This window comes from Oryctolagus cuniculus, chromosome 18 (assembly GCF_051225735.1).
Source record: "Oryctolagus cuniculus isolate XC-2025 breed Fujian yellow rabbit chromosome 18, ASM5122573v1, whole genome shotgun sequence".
Taxonomy (NCBI): domain Eukaryota; kingdom Metazoa; phylum Chordata; class Mammalia; order Lagomorpha; family Leporidae; genus Oryctolagus; species Oryctolagus cuniculus.
In genome coordinates this window covers 36,816,991-36,833,150 of record NC_142884.1, presented here as the reverse complement: position 1 = coordinate 36,833,150, position 16,160 = coordinate 36,816,991, and positions in this window count along the sequence as shown.

The window sequence follows — 16,160 nt, the reverse complement described above, 5'->3', positions numbered from 1 at the left end:
TGTTCGGCAAATGTATCCAATGTCATGTTTACAGAAAGAAATGTCATGTTTTCTCAGGTTTCTGAAGCTTTCTTCCTAGAAAACTCGAATGTGTGGAGTATTTGACTCCAGGTGGAACCAATTAGCGTTTGGCAGCTAAAAACAAAAACTTACATGATAAATGCATTCAAAACGTTAAAGTCCATAGTGAATGTCCAGAAAACACAAACACACACAGAGGCTGTAGCAAGATCTGGGATTGAGATAGCTACAAATCACCAGATAGTTTTGTTTTCATCCAGGAGTATCTGGACAAATTGTTGTAGTTTTGAAGTGAAATTTAACCAAAAAATCACCGTGAAAGTGGTTTTGGAGAAAAGCACAATCTTCCTGTTCGGCAAATGCATCCAATGTCATGTTTACAGAAAGAAATATCATGTTTTCTCAGGTTTCTGGAGCTTTCTTCCTAGAAAACTCGAATGTGTGGAGGATTTGACTCCAGGTGGAACCAATTAGCGTTTGCCAGCAGAAAACAAAAGGGGTCCTGCTAAAATGCATTCAAAACCTTAAAGTCCATAGAGAATATCCAGAAAACACAAACACACACAGAGGCTGTAGCAAGATCTGGGATTGAGATAGCTACAAATCACCAGATGGGTTTGTTTTCATCCAGGAGTATCTGGACAAATTGTTGTGGATTTCGGGTGAAATTCAACCAAAAATCACCGTGAAAGTGGTTTTGGAGAAAAGCACAATCTTCCTGTTCGGCAAATGTATCCAATGTCATGTTTACAGAAAGAAATATCATGTTTTCTCAGGTTTCTGGAGCTTTCTTCCTAGAAAACTCGAATGTGTGGAGCATTTGACTGCAGGTGGAACCAATTAGCGTTTGCCAGCAGAAAACAAAAAGGGTCCTGCTAAAATGCATTCCAAACCTTAAAGTCCATAGAGAATATCCAGAAAACACAAACACACACAGAGGCTGTAGCAAGATCTGGGATTGAGATAGCTACAAATCACCAGATAGTTTTGTTTTCATCCAGGAGTATCTGGACAAATTGTTGTGGATTTCGGGTGAAATTTAACCAAAAATCACCGTGAAAGTGGTTTTGGAGAAAAGCACAATCTTCCTGTTCGGCAAATGTATCCAATGTCATGTTTACAGAAAGAAATATCATGTTTTCTCAGGTTTCTGAAGCTTTCTTCCTAAAAAACTCGAATGTGTGGAGTATTTGACTCTAGGTGGAACCAATTAGCGTTTGCCAGCAGAAAACAAAAGGGGTCCTGCTAAAATGCATTCCAAACCTTAAAGTCCATAGAGAATATCCAGAAAACACAAACACACACAGATGCTGTAGCAAGATCTGGGATTGAGATAGCTACAAATCACCAGATAGTTTTGTTTTCATCCAGGAGTATCTGGACAAATTGTTGTGGATTTCGGGTGAAATTTAACCAAAAATCACCGTGAAAGTGGTTTTGGAGAAAAGCACAATCTTCCTGTTCGGCAAATGTATCCAATGTCATGTTTACAGAAAGAAATATCATGTATTCTCAGGTTTCTGGAGCTTTTTTCCTAGAAAACTCGAATGTGTGGAGTATTTGACTCCAGGTGGAACCAATAAGCGTTTGCCAGCAGAAAACAAAAGGGGTCCTGCTAAAATGCATTCAAAACCTTAAAGTCCATAGAGAATATCCAGAAAACACAAACACACACAGAGGCTGTAGCAAGATCTGGGATTCAGATAGCTACAAATCACCAGATAGTTTTGTTTTCATCCAGGAGTATCTGGACAAATTGTGTGGATTTCGGGTGAAATTTAACCAAAAATCACTGTGAAAGTGGTTTTGGAGAAAAGCACAATCTTCTTGTTCGGCAAATGTATCCAATGTCATGTTTACAAATACAAATATCATGTTTTCTCAGGTTTCTGAAGCTTTCTTCCTAGAAAACTCGATTGTGTGGAGTATTTGACTCCAGGTGGAACCAATTAGCTTTTGGCAGCTAAAAACAAAAACTCACATGATAAAATGCATTCAAAACGTTAAAGTCCATAGTGAATCTCCAGAAAACACAAACACACACAGAGGCTGTAGCATGATCTGTGATTGAGATAGCTACAAATTACCATATAGTTTTGTTTTCATCCAGGAGTATCTGGACAAATTGTTGTGCATTTCGGGTGAAATTTAACCAAAAATCACCGTGAAAGTGGTTTTGGAGAAAAGCACAATCTTCCTGTTCGGCAAATACATCCAATGTCATGTTTACAGAAAGAAATATCATGTTTTCTCAGGTTTCTGAAGCTTTCTTCCTAGAAAACTCGAATGTGTGGAGGATTTGACTCCAGGTGGAACCAATTAGCTTTTGGCAGCTAAAAACAAAAACTTACATGATAAATGCATTCAAAACGTTAAAGTCCATAGTGAATGTCCAGAAAACACAAACACACACAGAGGCTGTAGCAAGATCTGGGATTGAGATAGCTACAAATCACCAGATAGTTTTGTTTTCATCCAGGAGTATCTGGACAAATTGTTGTGGATTTCGGGTGAAATTTAACCAAAAATCACCGTGAAAGTGGTTTTGGAGAAAAGCACAATCTTCCTGTTCGGGAAATGTATCCAATGTCATGTTTACAGAAAGAAATATCATGTTTTCTCAGGTTTCTGAAGCTTTCTTCCTAGAAAACTCGAATGTGTGGAGGATTTGACTCCAGGTGAAACCAATTAGCGTTTGCCAGCAGAAAACAAAAGGGGTCCTGCTAAAATGCATTCAAAACCTTAAAGTCCATAGAGAATATCCAGAAAACACAAACACACACAGAGGCTGTCGCAAGATCTGGGATTGAGATAGCTACAAATCACCAGATAGTTTTGTTTTCATCCAGGAGTATCTGGACAAATTGTGTGGATTTCGGGTGAAATTTAACCAAAAATCACTGTGAAAGTGGTTTTGGAGAAAAGCACAATCTTCTTCTTCGGCAAATGTATCCAATGTCATGTTTACAAATACAAATATCATGTTTTCTCAGGTTTCTGAAGCTTTCTTGCTAGAAAACTCGAATGTGTGGATTATTTGACTCCAGGTGGAACCAATTAGCTTTTGGCAGCTAAAAACAAAAACTTACATGATAAATGCATTCAAAACGTTAAAGTCCATAGTGAATGTCCAGAAAACACAAACACACACAGAGGCTGTAGCAAGATCTGGGATTGAGATAGCTACAAATCACCAGATAGTTTTGTTTTCATCCAGGAGTATCTGGACAAATTGTTGTAGTTTTGAAGTGAAATTTAACCAAAAAATCACCGTGAAAGTGGTTTTGGAGAAAAGCACAATCTTCCTGTTCGGCAAATGTATCCAATGTCATGTTTACAGAAAGAAATGTCATGTTTTCTCAGGTTTCTGGAGCTTTCTTCCTAGAAAACTCGAATGTGTGGAGTATTTGACTCCAGGTGGAACCAATTAGCGTTTGCCAGCAGAAAACAAAAGGGGTCCTGCTAAAATGCATTCAAAACCTTAAAGTCCATAGAGAATATCCAGAAAACACAAACACACACAGAGGCTGTCGCAAGATCTGGGATTGAGATAGCTACAAATCACCAGATAGTTTTGTTTTCATCCAGGCGTATCTGGACAAATTGTTCTGGATTTCGGGTGAAATTTAACCAAAAATCACTGTGAAAGTGGTTTTGGAGAAAAGCACAATCTTCTTGTTCGGCAAATGTATCCAATGTCATGTTTGCAAATACAAATATCATGTTTTCTCAGGTTTCTGGTGCTTTCTTCCTAGAAAACTCGAATGTGTGGAGTATTTGACTCCAGGTGGAACCAATAAGCGTTTGCCAGCAGAAAACAAAAGGGGTCCTGCTAAAATGCATTCAAAACCTTAAAGTCCATAGAGAATATCCAGAAAACACAAACACACACAGAGGCTGTAGCAAGATCTGGGATTGAGATAGCTACAAATCACCAGATAGTTTTGTTTTCATCCAGGAGTATCTGGACAAATTGTTGTAGTTTTGAAGTGAAATTTAACCAAAAAATCACCGTGAAAGCGGTTTTGGAGAAAAGCACAATCTTCCTATTCGGGAAATGTGTCCAATGTCATGTTTACAACTAAAAATATCATGTTTTCTCAGGTTTCTGAAGCTTTCTTCCTAGAAAACTCGAATGTGTGGAGTATTTGACTCCAGGTGGAACCAATTAGCGTTTGCCAGCAGAAAACAAAAAGGGTCCTGCTCAAGTGCATTCAAAACCTTAAAGTCCATAGAGAATATCCAGAAAACACAAACACACACAGAGGCTGTAGCAAGATCTGGGATTGAGATAGCTACAAATCACCATATAGTTTTGTTTTCATCCAGGCGTATCTGGACAAATTGTTGTGGATTTCGGGTGAAATTTAACCAAAAATCACCGTGAAAGTGGTTTTGGAGAAAAGCACAATCTTCCTGTTCGGCAAATGTATCCAATGTCATGTTTACAGAAAGAAATGTCATGTTTTCTCAGGTTTCTGAAGCTTTCTTCCTAGAAAACTCGAATGTGTGGAGTATTTGACTCCAGGTGGAACCAATTAGCGTTTGGCAGCTAAAAACAAAAACTTACATGATAAATGCATTCAAAACGTTAAAGTCCATAGTGAATGTCCAGAAAACACAAACACACACAGAGGCTGTAGCAAGATCTGGGATTGAGATAGCTACAAATCACCAGATAGTTTTGTTTTCATCCAGGAGTATCTGGACAAATTGTTGTAGTTTTGAAGTGAAATTTAACCAAAAAATCACCGTGAAAGTGGTTTTGGAGAAAAGCACAATCTTCCTATTCGGCAAATGTATCCAATGTCATGTTTACAGAAAGAAATATCATGTTTTCTCAGGTTTCTGGAGCTTTCTTCCTAGAAAACTCGAATGTGTGGAGTATTTGACTCCAGGTGGAACCAATTAGCGTTTGCCAGCAGAAAACAAAAAGGGTCCTGTTAAAATGCATTCAAAACCTTAAAGTCCATAGAGAATATCCAGAAAACACAAACACACACAGAGGCTGTAGCAAGATCTGGGATTGAGATAGATACAAATCACCAGATAGTTTTCTTTTCATCCAGGAGTATCTGGACAAATTGTTGTAGTTTTGAAGTGAAATTTAACCAAAAAATCACCGTGAAAGTGGTTTTGGAGAAAAGCACAATCTTCCTATTCGGCAAATGTGTCCAATGTCATGTTTACAACTAAAAATATCATGTTTTCTCAGGTTTCTGAAGCTTTCTTCCAGGAAAACTCGAATGTGTGGAGTATTTGACTCCAGGTGGAACCAATTAGCGTTTGCCAGCAGAAAACAAAAAGGGTCCTGCTCAAGTGCATTCAAAACCTTAAAGTCCATAGAGAATATCCAGAAAACACAAACACACACAGAGGCTGTAGCAAGATCTGGGATTGAGATAGCTACAAATCACCAGATAGTTTTGTTTTCATCCAGGCGTATCTGGACAAATTGTTGTGGATTTCGGGTGAAATTTAACCAAAAATCACCGTGAAAGTGGTTTTGGAGAAAAGCACAATCTTCCTGTTCGGCAAATGTATCCAATGTCATGTTTACAGAAAGAAATATCATGTTTTCTCAGGTTTCTGAAGCTTTCTTCCTAGAAAACTCGAATGTGTGGAGTATTTGACTCCAGGTGGAACCAATTAGCTTTTGGCAGCTAAAAACAAAAACTTACATGATAAATGCATTCAAAACGTTAAAGTCCATAGTGAATGTCCAGAAAACACAAACACACACAGAGGCTGTAGCAAGATCTGGGATTGAGATAGCTACAAATCACCAGATAGTTTTGTTTTCATCCAGGAGTATCTGGACAAATTGTTGTAGTTTTGAAGTGAAATTTAACCAAAAAATCACCGTGAAAGTGGTTTTGGAGAAAAGCACAATCTTCCTGTTCGGCAAATGTATCCAATGTCATGTTTACAGAAAGAAATATCATGTTTTCTCAGGTTTCTGAAGCTTTCTTCCTAAAAAACTCGAATGTGTGGAGTATTTGACTCTAGGTGGAACCAATTAGCGTTTGCCAGCAGAAAACAAAAGGGGTCCTGCTAAAATGCATTCCAAACCTTAAAGTCCATAGAGAATATCCAGAAAACACAAACACACACAGATGCTGTAGCAAGATCTGGGATTGAGATAGCTACAAATCACCAGATAGTTTTGTTTTCATCCAGGAGTATCTGGACAAATTGTTGTGGATTTCGGGTGAAATTTAACCAAAAATCACCGTGAAAGTGGTTTTGGAGAAAAGCACAATCTTCCTGTTCGGCAAATGTATCCAATGTCATGTTTACAGAAAGAAATATCATGTATTCTCAGGTTTCTGGAGCTTTTTTCCTAGAAAACTCGAATGTGTGGAGTATTTGACTCCAGGTGGAACCAATAAGCGTTTGCCAGCAGAAAACAAAAGGGGTCCTGCTAAAATGCATTCAAAACCTTAAAGTCCATAGAGAATATCCAGAAAACACAAACACACACAGAGGCTGTAGCAAGATCTGGGATTGAGATAGCTACAAATCACCAGATAGTTTTGTTTTCATCCAGGAGTATCTGGACAAATTGTTGTATATTTCGGGTGAAATTTAACCAAAAATCACCGTGAAAGTGGTTTTGGAGAAAAGCACAATCTTCCTGTTCGGCAAATGTATCCAATGTCGTGTTTACAACTACAAATATCATGTTTTCTCAGGTTTCTGAAGCTTTCTACCTAGAAAACTCAAATGTGTGGAGGATTTGATTCCAGGTGGAACCAATTAGCGTTTGCCAGCAGAAAACAAAACGGGTCCTGCTAAAATGCATTCAAAACGTTAAAGTCCATAGTGAATGTCCAGAAAACACAAACACACAAAGAGGCTGTAGCAAGATCTGGGATTGAGATAGCTACAAATCACCAGATAGTTTTGTTTTCATCCAGGAGTATCTGGAGAAATTGTTGTAGTTTTGAAGTGAAATTTAACCAAAAAATGACCGTGAAAATGGTTTTGGAGAAAAGCACAATCTTCCTGTTCGGCAAATGTATCCAATGTCATGTTTACAGAAAGAAATATCATGTTTTCTCAGGTTTCTGGAGCTTTCTTCCTAGAAAACTCGAATGTGTGGAGTATTTGACTGCAGGTGGAACCAATTAGCGTTTGCCAGCAGAAAACAAAAAGGGTCCTGCTAAAATGCATTCCAAACCTTAAAGTCCATAGAGAATATCCAGAAAACACAAACACACACAGAGGCTGTAGCAAGATCTGGGATTGAGATAGCTACAAATCACCAGATAGTTTTGTTTTCATCCAGGAGTATCTGGACAAACTGTTGTAGTTTTGAAGTGAAATTTAACCAAAAATCACCGTGAAAGTGGTTTTGGAGAAAAGCACAATCTTCCTGTTCGGCAAATGTATCCAATGTCATGTTTACAACTACAAATATCATGTTTTCTCAGGTTTCTGAAGCTTTCTTCCTAGAAAACTCGAATGTGTGGAGTATTTGATCCATGTGGAACCAATTAGCGTTTGCCAGCAGAAAACAAAAAGGGTCCTGCTAAAATGCATTCAAAACCTTAACGTCCATAGAGAATATCCAGAATACACAAACACACACAGAGGCTGTAGAAAGATCTGGGATTCAGATAGCTACAAATCACCAGATAGTTTTGTTTTCATCCAGGCGTATCTGGACAAATTGTTGTGGATTTCGGGTGAAATTCAACCAAAAATCATCGTGAAAGTGGTTTTGGAGAAAAGCAGAATCTTCCTGTTCGGCAAATGTATCCAATGTCATGTTTACAGAAAGCAGTATCATGTTTTCTCAGGTTTCTGGAGCTTTCTTTCTAGAAAACTCGAATGTGTGGAGCATTTGACTCCAGGTGGAACCAATTAGAGTTTGCCAGCAGAAAAGAAAAAGGGTCCTGCTAAAATACATTCAAAACCTTAAAGTCCATAGAGAATATCCAGAAAACACAAACACACACAGAGGCTGTAGAAAGATCTGGGATTCAGATAGCTACAAATCACCAGATAGTTTTGGTTTCATCCAGGAGTATCTGGACAAATTGTTGTGGATTTCGGGGGAAATTTAACCAAAAATCACCGTGAAAGTGGTTTTGGAGAAAAGCACAATCTTCCTGTTCAGCGAATATATCCAATGTCATGTTTACAGAAAGAAATATCATATTTTCTCAGGTTTCTGAAGCTTTCTTCCTAGAAAACTCGAATTTGTGGAGGATTTGACTCCAGGTGGAACCAATTAGCGTTTGCCAGCAGAAAACAAAAAGGGTCCTGCTAAAATGCATTCAAAACCTTAAAGTCCAAAGAGAATATCCAGAAAACACAAACACACACAGAGGCTGTAGCAAGATCTGGGATTGAGATAGCTACAAATCACCAGATAGTTTTGTTTTCATCCAGGAGTACCTGGACAAATTGTTGTGGTTTTGAAGTGAAATTTAACCAAAAAATGAACGTTAACGTGGTTTTAGAGAAAAGCACAATCTTCCTGTTCGGCAAATGTATCCAATGTCATGTTTACAGAAAGAAATATCATGTTTTGTCAGGTTTCTGAAGCTTTCTTCCTAGAAAACTCGAATGTGTGGAGTATGTGACTCCAGGTGGAACCAATTAGCGTTTGCCAGCAGAAAACAAAAAGGGTCCTGCTAAAATGCATTCAAAACCTTAAAGTCCATAGAGAATATCCAGAAAACACAAACACACACAGAGGCTGTAGCAAGATCTGGGATTGAGATAGCTACCAATCACCAGATAGTTTTGTTTTCATCCAGGAGTATCTGGACAAATTGTTGGAGTATTGAAGTGAAATTTAACCAAAAAAAGACCCTGAAAGTGGTTTTGGAGAAAAGCACAATCTTCCTGTTCGGCAAATGTATCCAATGTCATGTTTACAGAAAGAAATATCATGTTTTCTCAGGTTTCTGAAGCTTTGTTCCTAGAAAACTCGAATGTGTGGAGTATTTGATCCATGTGGAACCAATTAGCGTTTGCCAGCAGAAAACAAAAATGGTCCTGCTAAAATGCATTCAAAACCTTAAAGTCCATAGAGAATATCCAGAAAACACAAACACACACAGAGGCTGTCGCAAGATCTGGGATTGAGATAGCTACAAATCACCAGATAGTTTTGTTTTCATCCAGGAGCATCTGGACAAATTGTTGTGGATTTCGGGTGAAATTCAACCAAAAATCACCGTGAAAGTGGTTTTGGAGAAAAGCACAATCTTTCTGTTCACCAAATGCATCCAATGTCATGTTTACAGAAAGAAATATCATGTTTTCTCAGGTTTCTGAAGCTTTCTTCCTAGAAAACTCAAATGTGTGGAGGATTTGACTCCAGGTGGAACCAATTAGCGTTTGCCAGCAGAAAACAAAAGGGGTCCCGCGAAAATGCATTCAAAACCTTAACGTCCATAGAGAATATCCAGAAAACACAAACACACACACAGGCTGTAGCAAGATCTGGGATTGAGATAGCTACAAATCACCAGATAGTTTTGTTTTCATCCAGGAGTATCTGGACAAATTCTTGTAGTTTTGAAGTGAAATTTAACCAAAAAATGACCGTGAAAGTGGTTTTAGAGAAAAGCACAATCTTCCTGTTCGGCAAATGTATCCAATGTCATGTTTACAGAAAGAAATATCATGTTTTCTCAGGTTTCTGAAGCTTTCTTCCTAGAAAACTCGAATGTGTGGAGTATTTGATCCAGGTGGAACCAACTAGCATTTGCCAGCAGAAAACAAAAGGGGTCCTGCTAAAATGCATTCAAAACCTTAAAGTCCATAGAGAATATCCAGAAAACACAAACACACACAGAGGCTGTAGCAAGATCTGGGATTGAAATAGCTACAAATCACCAGATAGTTTTGCTTTCATCCAGGAGTATCTGGACAAATTGTTGTAATTTTTAAGTGAAATTTAACCAAAAAAAGACCGTGAAAGTGGTTTTGGAGAAAAGCACAATCTTCCTGTTCGGCAAATGTATCCAATGTCATGTTTACAGAAAGAAATATCATGTTTTCTCAGGTTTTTGGAGCTTTCTTCCTAGCAAACTCGAATGTGTGGAGTGTTTGACTCCAGGTGGAACCAATTAGCGTTTGCCAGCAGAAAAATAAAGGGGTCCTGCTAAAATGCATTCAAAACCTTAACGTCCATAGAGAATATCCAGAAAACACAAACACACACAGAGGCTGTAGCAAGATCTGGGATTGAGATAGCTACAAATCACCAGATAGTTTTCTTTTCATCCAGGAGTATCTGGACATATTGTTTTGGATTTCGGGTGAAATTTAACCAAAAATCACTGTGAAAGTGGTTTTCGAGAAAAGCACAATCTTTCTGTTCAGCAAACGAATCCAATGCCATGTTTACAGAAAGAAATATCATGTTTTCTCAGGTATCTGAAGCTTTCTTCCTAGAAAACTCGAATGTGTGGAGTATTTGACTCCAGGTGGAACCAATTAGCGTTTGCCAGCAGAAAACAAAAATGTCCTGCTAAAATGCATTCCAAACCTTAAAGTCCATAGAGAATATCCAGAAAACACAAACACACACAGAGGCTGTAGCAAGATCTGGGATTCAGATAGCTACAAATCACCAGATAGTTTTGTTTTCATCCAGGAGTATCTGGACAAATTGTTGCAGTTTTGAAGTGAAATTTAACCAAAAACTGACCGTGAAAGCGGTTTTGGAGAAAAGCACAATCTTCCTGTTCGGCAAATGTATCCAATGTCATGTTTACAGAAAGAAATATCATGTTTTCTCAGGTTTCTGAAGCTTTCTTCCTAGAAAACTCGAATGTGTGGAGTATTTGACTCCAGGTGGAACCAATTAGCGTTTGCCAGCAGAAAACAAAAAGGGTCCTGCTAAAATGCATTCAAAACCTTAAAGTCCATAGAGAATATCCAGAAAACACAAACACACACAGAGGCTGTAGCAAGATCTGGGATTGAGATAGCTACAAATCACCAGATAGTTTTGTTTTCATCCAGGAGTATCTGGACTAATTGTTGTAGTTTTGAAGTGAAATTTAACCAAAAAATGACCGTGAAAGTGGTTTTGGAGAAAAGCACAATCTTCCTGTTCGGCAAATGTATCCAATGTCATGTTTACACAAAGAAATATCATGTTTTCTCAGGTTTCTGAAGTTTTGTTCCTAGAAAACTCGAATGTGTGGAGTATTTGACTCCAGGTGGAACCAATTAGCGTTTGCCAGCAGAAAACAAAAAGGGTCCTGCTAACATGCATTCAAAACCTTAAAGTCCATAGAGAATATCCAGAAAACACAAACACACACAGAGGCTGTAGCAAGATCTGGGATTCAGATAGCTACAAATCACCAGATAGTTTTGCTTTCATCCAGGAGTATCTGGACAAATTGTTGTGGATTTCGGGTGAAATTCAACCAAAAATCACCTTGAAAGTGGTTTTGGAGAAAAGCACAATCTTCCTGTTCACCAAATGCATCCAATGTCATGTTTACAGAAAGAAATATCATGTTTTCTCAGGTTTCTGAAGCTTTCTTCCTAGAAAACTCGAATGTGTGGAGGATTTGACTCCAGGTTTAACCAATTAGCATTTGCCAGCAGAAAACAAAAGGGGTCCTGCGAAAATGCATTCAAAACCTTAACGTCCATAGAGAATATCCAGAATACACAAACACACAGAGAGGCTGTAGCAAGATCTGGGATTGAGATAGCTACAAATCACCAGATAGTTTTGTTTTCATCCAGGAGTATCTGGACAAATTGTTGTAGTTTTGAAGTGAAATTTAACCAAAAAATGACCGTGAAAGTGGTTTTAGAGAAAAGCACAATCTTCCTGTTCAGCAAATGTATCCAATGTCATGTTTACAGAAAGAAATATCATGTTTTCTCAGGTTTCTGAAGCTTTCTTCCTAGAAAACTCGAATGTGTGGAGTATTTGATCCAGGTGGAACAAATTAGCGTTTGCCAGCAGAAAACAAAAAGGGTCCTGCTAAAATGCATTCAAAACTTTAAAGTCCATAGAGAATGTCCAGAAAACACAAACACACACAGAGGCTGTAGCAAGATCTGGGATTGAGATAGCTACAAATCACCAGATAGTTTTGTTTTCATCCAGGAGTATCTGGACAAATTGTTGTAGTTTTGAAGTGAAATTTAACCAAAAAATGACCGTGAAAGTGGTTTTGGAGAAAAGCACAATCTTCCTGTTCGGCAAATGTATCCAATGTCATGTTTACAGAAAGAAATATCATGTTTTCTCAGGTTTCTGGAGCTTTCTTCTTAGAAAACTTGAATGTGTGGAGTATGTGACTCCAGGTGGAACCAATTAGCGTTTGCCAGCAGAAAACAAAAGGGGTCCTGCTAAAATGCATTCAAAACCTTAAAGTCCATAGAGAATATCCAGAAAACACAAACACACAGAGAGGCTGTAGCAAGATCTGGGATTGAGATAGCTACAAATCACCAGATAGTTTTGCTTTCATCCAGGAGTATCTGGACAAATTGTTGTAGTTTTGAAGTGAAATTTAACCAAAAATCACCGTGAAAGTGGTTTTGGAGAAAAGCACAATCTTCTGTTCGGCAAATGTATCCAATGTCATGTTTACAACTACAAATATCATGTTTTCTCAGGTTTCTGAAGCTTTCTTCCTAGAAAACTCGAATGTGTGGAGGATTTGAGTCCAGGTGGAACCAATTAGCGTTTGCCAGCAGAAAACAAAAAGGGTCCTGCTAAAATGCATTCAAAACCTTAAAGTCCATAGAGAATGTCCAGAAAACACAAACACACACAGAGGCTGTAGCAAGATCTGGGATTCAGATAGCTACAAATCACCAGATAGTTTTGTTTTCATCCAGGAGTATCTGGAAAAATTGTGTGGATTTCAGGTGATATTTAAGCAAAAATCACCGTGAAAGTGGTTTTGGAGAAAAGCACAATCTTCCTGTTCGGCAAATGTATCCAATGTCATGTTTACAAATACAAATATCATGTTTTCTCAGGTTTCTGAAGCTTTCTTCCTAGAAAACTCGATTGTGTGGAGTATTTGACTCCAGGTGGAACCAATTAGCTTTTGGCAGCTAAAAACAAAAACTCACATGATAAAATGCATTCAAAACGTTAAAGTCCATAGTGAATGTCCAGAAAACACAAACACACACAGAGGCTGTAGAATGATCTGTGATTGAGATAGCTACAAATTACCATATAGTTTTGTTTTCATCCAGGAGTATCTGGACAAATTGTTGTGCATTTCGGGTGAAATTTAACCAAAAATCACCGTGAAATTGGTTTTGGAGAAAAGCACAATCTTCCTGTTCGGCAAATACATCCAATGTCATGTTTACAGAAAGAAATATCATGTTTTCTCAGGTTTTTGGAGCTTTCTTCCTAGAAAACTCGAATGTGTGGAGGATTTGACTCCAGGTGGAACCAATTAGCGTTTGCCAGCAGAAAACAAAAAGGGTCCTGCTAAAATGCATTCAAAACCTTAACGTCCATAGTGAATATCCAGAAAACACAAACACACACAGAGGCTGTAGCAAGATCTGGGATTGAGATAGCTACAAATCACCAGATATTTTTCTTTTCATCCAGGAGTATCTGGACAAATTGTTGTGGATTTCGGGTGAAATTTAACCAAAAATCACTGCGAAAGTGGTTTTGGAGAAAAGCACAATCTTCCTGTTTGGCAAATGTATCCAATGTCATGTTTACAGAAAGAAATATCATGTTTTCTCAGGTTTCTGAAGCTTTCTTCCTAGAAAACTCGAATGTGTGGAGGATTGGACTCCAGGTGGAACCAATTAGCGTTTGCCAGCAGAAAACAAAAAGGGTCCTGCTAAAATGCATTCAAAACCTTAAAGTCCATAGAGAATATCCAAAAAACACAAACACACACAGAGGCTGTAGCAAGATCTGGGATTGAGATAGCTACAAATCACCAGATAGTTTTGTTTTCATCCAGGAGTATCTGGACAAATTGTTGTAGTTTTGAAGTGAAATTTAACCAAAAAATGACCGTGAAAATCGTTTTGGAGAAAAGCACAATCTTCCTGTTCGGCAAATGTATCCAATGTCATGTTTACAGAAAGAAATATCATGTTTTCTCAGGTTTCTGAAGCTTTCTTCCTAGAAAACTCGAATGTGTGGAGGATTTGACTCCAGGTGGAACCAATTAGCGTTTGCCAGCAGAAAACAAAAGGGGTCCTGCTAAAATGCATTCAAAACCTTAAAGTCCATAGAGAATATCCAGAAAACACAAACACACACAGAGGCTGTAGCAAGAACTGGGATTCAGATAGCTACAAATCCCCAGATAGTTTTGTTTTCATCCAGGAGTATCTGGACAAATTGTTGTGGATTTCGGGTGAAATTTAACCAAAAATCACCGTGAAAGTGGTTTTGGAGAAAAGCACAATCTTCCTGTTCGGCAAATGTATCCAATGTCATGTTTACAGAAAAAGTATCATGTTTTCTCAGGTTTCTGAAGCTTTCTTCCTAGAAAACTCGAATGTGTGGAGGATTGGACTCCAGGTGGAACCAATTAGCGTTTGCCAGCAGAAAACAAAAAGGGTCCTGCTAAAATGCATTCAAAACCTTAAAGTCCATAGAGAATATCCAAAAAACACAAACACACACAGAGGCTGTAGCAAGATCTGGGATTGAGATAGCTACAAATCACCAGATAGTTTTGTTTTCATCCAGGAGTATCTGGACAAATTGTTGTAGTTTTGAAGTGAAATTTAACCAAAAAATGACCGTGAAAATCGTTTTGGAGAAAAGCACAATCTTCCTGTTCGGCAAATGTATCCAATGTCATGTTTACAGAAAGAAATATCATGTTTTCTCAGGTTTCTGAAGCTTTCTTCCTAGAAAACTCGAATGTGTGGAGGATTTGACTCCAGGTGGAACCAATTAGCGTTTGCCAGCAGAAAACAAAAGGGGTCCTGCTAAAATGCATTCAAAACCTTAAAGTCCATAGAGAATATCCAGAAAACACAAACACACACAGAGGCTGTAGCAAGAACTGGGATTCAGATAGCTACAAATCCCCAGATAGTTTTGTTTTCATCCAGGAGTATCTGGACAAATTGTTGTGGATTTCGGGTGAAATTTAACCAAAAATCACCGTGAAAGTGGTTTTGGAGAAAAGCACAATCTTCCTGTTCGGCAAATGTATCCAATGTCATGTTTACAGAAAGAAGTATCATGTTTTCTCAGGTTTCTGAAGCTTTCTTCCTAGAAAACTCGAATGTGTGGAGTGTTTGACTCCAGGTGGAACCAATTAGCGTTTGCCAGCAGAAAACAAAAAGGGTCCTGCTCAAATGCATTCAAAACCTTAAAGTCCATAGAGAATATCCAGAAAGCACAAACACACACAGAGGCTGTAGCAAGATCTGGGATTGAGATAGCTACAAATCACCAGATAGTTTTGCTTTCATCCAGGAGTATCTGGACAAATTGTTGTAGTTTTGAAGTGAAATTTAACCAAAAATCACCGTGAAAGTGGTTTTGGAGAAAAGCACAATCTTCCTGTTCGGCAAATGTATCCAATGTCATGTTTACAGAAAGAAGTATCATGTTTTCTCAGGTTTCTGAAGCTTTCTTCCTAGAAAACTCGAATGTGTGGAGTGTTTGACTCCAGGTGGAACCAATTAGCGTTTGCCAGCAGAAAACAAAAAGGGTCCTGCTAAAATGCATTCAAAACCTTAAAGTCCATAGAGAATATGCAGAAAACACAAACACACAGAGAGGCTGTAGCAAGATCTGGGATTGAGATAGCTACAAATCACCAGATAGTTTTGCTTTCATCCAGGAGTATCTGGACAAATTGTCGTGGTTTTGAAGAGAAATTTAACCAAAAAATGACCGTGAAAGTGGTTTTGGAGAAAAGCACAATCTTCCTGTTCAGCAAATGTATCCAATGTCATGTTTATAGGAAGAAATATCATGTTTTCTCAGGTTTCTGAAGCTTTCTTCCTAGCAAACTCGAATGAGTGGAGCATTTGACTCCAGGTGGAACCAATTAGCGTTTGCCAGCAGAAAACAAATGGGTCCTGCTAAAATGCATTCAAAACCTTAAAGTCCATAGAGAATATCCAGAAAACACAAACACACACAGAGGCTGTAGCAAGATCTGGGATTGAGATAG